The sequence below is a fragment of the Cherax quadricarinatus genome, chromosome 19, assembly GCF_038502225.1.
Source record: "Cherax quadricarinatus isolate ZL_2023a chromosome 19, ASM3850222v1, whole genome shotgun sequence".
NCBI lineage: Eukaryota > Metazoa > Arthropoda > Malacostraca > Decapoda > Parastacidae > Cherax > Cherax quadricarinatus.
The window spans coordinates 28,386,341-28,392,730 of NC_091310.1; the positions used below are offsets into that span (position 1 = coordinate 28,386,341).

The 6,390-nt window shown below is 37.1% G+C and overlaps 1 long non-coding RNA gene across 1 annotated transcript in view; it reads left to right on the forward strand.

Moving 5' to 3' along the window:
• Nucleotides 1-1,015, forward strand: part of LOC138852959 (uncharacterized) — a 10,048-nt gene extending 9,033 nt beyond the window's left edge. Inside the window, exon 3 of the long non-coding RNA XR_011392213.1 lies at nucleotides 420-1,015. This is a non-coding gene — a long non-coding RNA (uncharacterized lncRNA). The remainder of the gene's footprint in view (nucleotides 1-419) is intronic.
• Nucleotides 1,016-6,390: the final 5,375 nt, after the last annotated feature.

A 6,390-nucleotide genomic window follows, 5' to 3' on the forward strand; every position in this document is an offset into this window, starting at 1 on the left:
TTTAATAGTTATGCTATACAAGGGTCCCAAGATAATTTACACACATATGTAAATTACCTTGGGTAAATTACAGTTGTAAAAATCTCAACGTGTGCAATGAATCCTCATAAGCTTCCTTAAACACAGGTATTTTAGCAACTTAGAAAGTAAGCAAATAAATTTATTCAGGTACAAATAAGTACGATTATCATACAACATTGTAAATTACCTAGGATAACCCCCCAAAAAAAGTAGAGAAGGCGATTTATTTGTAATGGCGTTCTTGTAGCTGTTTTCAATAGTTTCCGTGCCCGTATTAGTCACATGATTGGTAATGAACTGTGACTATTTACTTTAGGATAACTAAAAAAATAAAATTTATTTCCATTTGGTGTGATAGTAACTGTTAGTAAGAGCCATATTTATCTTTCTGTCAACAGAAGACAGCGACGTGGCATACCTCGCCGCGTCTCTCAACCACAAAACAACACAGTTATCCATCTTCAACCAGAGAGAGTGGAACCGCTTGTTCTGGGCGCCCGTCATAAAAAACGTTGTCAGCGAGAAAATGCTCAGTAACTTAATCATTTTCGACATCCATGACTTTATGTACATGAGGCAACTGCTGTGTAGAGTCAAAGTGTTCGTAATATCAGTCTGTGTAGATCCATTAAGCACAATACTGCAGAGCGCTAGGATAATGTGAACCACCGTGATAATACGAATGTTTAAGGTAGGGATTCGTTATGTGGAGTTTTTAGGTGTCTTAACTGGTAGAAGATATTATTCGGAGTACTAATCCATTTCTCGTGATAATTGATAAAGTCCCTGGTGGACACAACATTTTTCAATAAAATGTCATAAACACATTGTTTAATGATAAAAAAAAGAGAGAAGTTCTTTAATATTTACGTACTGTGATAATCTTTTTATATTATGAGATATAGCAAGCTTGTAAGAGCGTGTTAGATAATGGCAAGTGGTGTTATTATCTGACATGCTGTTGGAGTGTGAGCAAGGTGACATTCCTGATGGGATTTAGGTGGAGGTGGAAAGCACAGTGCTTACGGAAGGTTATATGAGCTGTGAAGTTGCACGCTTCTTGCAAGACAGTTATTAAATGATGACTGTGAAAGTATTTTTCCTTTTTTCTTGCTTTCCTGTCTTGATGGGAGACAGCAGATGTGCAAAATAAATAAATAAATAAATAAATAAATAAATAAATAAATAAATAAATAAATAAATAGATAAATAAATAAATAAATAAATAAGTAAATAAATGAAAAGAAGTGATGCAGTGTCAAGGGACAGTCAGTGACTAGTAACTAGGCTGTAGAAATCTCGGTTTGCAACCGAAGGAGTGGATTCAGTATCAGGGGAGGTAAAATGGACGTTATATCTCCCTACACCTTCTGCCCATATTGCTTGGCATTAGCTCTACTGTGGAACGCATACTGAGAAAGTGTGTTACTGTTTGGCATTCTTGGAATATCCTGGGTTAATCGCCCTCAGGATACGTAGAAAATCTGCTTCTTGCCACAAAAAGCTTAATTGGTTGGCTGGGTCATTAACGCTGCGTGTTAGCTGTTCACAACCAGTCAACAATACATTAATCGCTAAAATGATGACTAACTCTCACAACATTTACACTGAAATGCATAAACCTCTCAGTGTATACATCCTGTATTTTCTATTGTATTTCAGCGCCTTTTCACATTTTTCCCTCTAGTCCCCAACTTATCAAACCAATAACATAGTTACTCTCTTGACTTCCTGAATGTGACATACGAAAGAAAAATCTAGAGGCATAACAAATGTGGAAAATACTGTATATTTTCCGGAAATACGGTAATTTATAGGTAAATAGATGCCCTATATTGTATTTAATAAAAGTGTATTTTTAAAAAGAGGACAGTCGCCATTTTGGTTTTTGAATTGGATACAACGTTAGTGTAATGGGAAGGAATTTTCGTGCTCTAGAGGTTAAAATTGGGCTGACACATCTCAAATAGGAGGCAAAATTGTTGGATGTGCATTCCTGCATAACTTGAAATATCAGGAGACAGGGCAGGACAACTCCAGGAACCTCAGATAAGCTGTCTAATTTATGTTTAATTTCTGGCCAGTAAAATTTTCGTAAATGTAGGCAAAAGGGGGGGGGGTCCTTTACATGACACATTAATCTCCAGTCAAATTGGTGAGTGTTATGATTAAGATATTCTCTTTCTGTTATATAAATGTGTGTATATTCTATAATCCTTTTATTATTTTTAATATACAGTCCACAAAATTTATATATTTACCAGTATTCCTGGTGATGTATATTTCATTTAATTAATAGGTCCAGAGCAACTTGTGGATATGACAGTGGTAGGTATCGAAGTGGGACATTTTTTGCGACCTAGGTGTCCCAAATTCCTACTTGTCTAACTGATAAATAATAATTATCTATGTTCATTTACTGTTATGTATATAATGATACATTCAGATAAATGTAATTTTCCACAACAAATACATTTCACTCCCGTCATTCGTACAAGGTGTGTTAGTTAACGAAAGTCTACTATTCTTTTAGACAAACGAATAGGTGGGTACCAATGGGAAGCTCGTCTATCTCGCTCTCAGCAGAGGGAGGATCGAGCCTCCACCACATATTGCGCTGAATGACCCACAAGAGTTTAGCGCTTAACATGATTTTATGAATAAAAATAAAGATAATTGGAGAATCAAAACTAAATGATCATTTTGCCCTGACGTCACTGTTACTACATGACACACTTTGTACATTCTCAAGACCGTATTCCTTATGTATATACACTAAGATGAACAGTGTATGTACATCGAGAATATCTGATCATATATACATACTGAGAGTTTAGTTTAATTCGCAGTTTAGATAATGCTTCACAAATGGGACACTATTGAAAAAAAAAGCCTAAATGACCTTTTTGCAATCTGGATGCATCGAACCTAAGAAAGCAAAAAAGCAGATGTGAGATGGGACCCCTTGATACAGTTGTAAGAATATCACAGGACAGAAGAAAGATCCACTCTATTTTATGTCTGCCTTTCCATGGAGCTGCCTTGATGCTGGTGAAGGACTCTTGATCTAACGAAATAAAGTTACCCTTACATTTCTTGGATAGATTCTGATTACCCTCCATTCCTCAGACGGCGCTGAATGGTACTTCGTTTGTATGGGTATTTTGTTTATTGTGGGTTAGCTGTGAATGGTTCCAGCCGCTCTTTTGTGACTTTTGCTTTTGTAAAAAAAAAAAAAAAAATAGTGAATCCTTGAGGAAAATATAATGAAAACGTTGAGAGCCATGTCGAAAACGATTCTAATATTCACAGTCCGTTTGTCATCAAAGAATTACCAGACTAGAATCTAGAATTTTGTTTTCATGGACAGAGTTCATTACCTCATGGATAAACTCATACTACACAATAAAAGTATGACAAGAGAACCATCTCGTGTAATGGAACATTACGGGAAAACCATCCTTGTGATGGAATGCAAGTGGAAAAACCATCCTTGTGATGGAATGTAAGTGGAAAAACCATCCTGCATGATGGAATGTAAGTGGAAAAACCATCCTGCATGATGGAAACCATGTATTATGGAGAACTGCATGAAAAAATCATCATGTGTAATAGAGTATGACAGGAAATTTATCATGTGTGATAGACTGTGAGAGGAAAACTCTCCTGATTAACGGAGGATGACCAGGAATAAAACATTCAGTGTGACAGGTGTGTAAGGCAAACACTGTTTGTTCCAGGTCTAATCTCGTACAATGTCGTTGATATCTGGGTAACCAAGTGTGATGTATTTAGCTTTGATAATGTAAAAGAAAGTGTGTGATCTTCTTTAAGGGTGAGGCTTTCTACGTTTACTGTGAAAGTCTCGTCTCTGATGATTTGTTCCTCCACTAAAAAAAAGACAAAAAACAATCTTAGAATCCCTGTCTTCCATCTCACGGTGTCCCAGACTAAAGAAATTTCCCTGGGGAACACTCTCATGGCAATGAAGAAGAAGAAGAAGAAGAAGAAGAAATGAAGAAGAGGAAGAAAAGAAAAAAAGAAGTGAAGAGGAAGAAAAAAAGAAATAATAATAAAGATGATAATAATAAAGCCAAACAGTGTAACTCACTTGCGCTGAGGCTTTTAACACACTGCACAAATGACCCTCTTACTGAGAGGTGACTGAGGTAAATGAAACAGTGTTGTGGAGCCCATCGACTCCGAAATTCTAGACGAGCTTCATCCAAACATACTCTACGTTCCACAAAACCTTCCGTGCAGCCAGAGTTTCGTACATCAGTCGCTCTCTAGGTTTCAGAAATGCAAGTTCGAAAGGTTGAATTCCCTACGGAGAGTTCCTCGAATCCATAACTAAGGGAGAACAAATCTCCTTGGTTCAGCCATGGCTCTCTGGAGGCAACGTTTTCTGTATCAGGGTGTTCACGAGAGCTAAGATTTTCAGGAATATGTTTTTGCATATATTAAGCCTTAATAAATGATAATTATAATAATGCTGATAATAATAATAGTAATAATAATAATAATAATAATAATAATAATAATAATAATAATAATAATAATAATAATAGCAATAATAATAATAATAATAATAATAATAATAATAATAATAATATTATTATTATTATTATCATTATTATTATTATTATTATTATTATTATTATTATTATTATTATTATTATTATTTTATTGTTCACCCCCAATCAGAGAACATAATGAATAAATACATTGAGACACTTTAAACGCTGTTTTATGGGTAAATGTATGATTGTTGTTAGTGTACTGGTTAAGAGAGAGGTTACTGGCCTCCGTGAAGTCAATTGGTCCTTAACCTATAAGAACATAAGAATGGAGGAGCACTGCAGCAGGCTTACTGGCCCAGTAGGATTACTGCCATGCAGCTCTTTCTCATATCCTAACCCCCTAACTGAAACGTTTGTTTAGTTTATTCTCAAGGCTTCTCAAGGTTTTCTCGCCTTTATAACCCTAACTTAAGAACACAAACAAGTGGTTAGAACGCTCATAAGAACATGAAAACCAATACCAGCTGTCAGTATTGTTCCAGTGTGACGAGCAAATTCATTAAGACATCTCGGTTTTTCTTATCACGAAGTCCAAGCAGTTTAGTGATTTGTTCGCTCCCAGAAAGACCAATGAGAGGTCTCGGTGTCGTGGCACGGGTTGGCAAAAGTATAAGAACCACAGCCTGACAGATCAGTGTTGTTCCAGGAGAATGCATGAAGATTTTGAGCAATATGGAGGTAAGATGTGATGGTGGTCAAGCTTGTAAAGATCATCCTGCCAGACCCCCCTCTAACTTTTATCGTAAAAATGGGAAGGGAAGCTTTATGTGCGGCGCCATGCACCGTGGGTGACATAATGAAATATCTGAGGGAAGGCTCCGTGCCAGGTCAATGTCTGGAATGTTGGCGGGGGGGGGGGGGGAAGGAAGGGTCCAGGGAGATGGAAGCTCTCTGTCTCTGTTTCTGTCTCTGTCTGTCTGTCTCTCTGTCTCTTTATTTTTTTTACACAGGCTTCTACAAGGTTAGGAAGAATGCTCCTAGCTTTATTTACAAGCTAAGCGCTGTTACCTACATTAGCTCATTTAAAAGCCTTTTTATTGTTAAGAGATATATAAATAAATAGTCAATAGGATGAAATTATAGCCAGCTGTGGGCCAGCGATTACACTTGATCAAATGACTATTTCGTAAATGTAATTATGCTGTACGAGCATGTTCCAGTCTCTCTCTCTCTCTCTCTCTCTCTCTCTCTCTCTCTCTCTCTCTCTCTCTCAGTTATTTACTCAAAACAAGAGAAGAAAATTAAAAAAGCGAGAACATTGGAGAGGTGAGACATCTTCATGAAAGTTAAATTCTCTTCTCACTGAGACGAAACTTACAGACGATGAGGAATGTAGTAATGCCAGAAATGTTAAGCACTGAGGAGGGAAGGAAGAGGAAGAAGAATGGGACACTTGTGCAACATTTGTATCGCCAGCCAGTGGCGTCTTCAGTCAAATACATAGAAAAACGGTGGGTGATAAGGAGGAGTTTGAGGTAATCAGTCCCTCAACCTGTAGTCGATGTCTTGGACTGAAGAAGTCACTGGCTTGCGAAACGTTTCCACAATGAACATTCTTTAATGTTGCAGAAGTGTCTTATTCATTAGTTTGGTGTTGTAAATCGTTTATATCAAAAGAGGAGGAAGAACAAGCCACTGGAGGACTTATACTGTCAGTGAGAAGCCAGTGGAGGAGTTATACTGTCAGTAAGAAGCCAGTGGAGGAGTTATACTGTCAGTAAGAAGCCAGTGGAGGAGTTATACTGTCAGTGAGAAGCCACTGGAGGACTTATACTGTCAGTGAGAA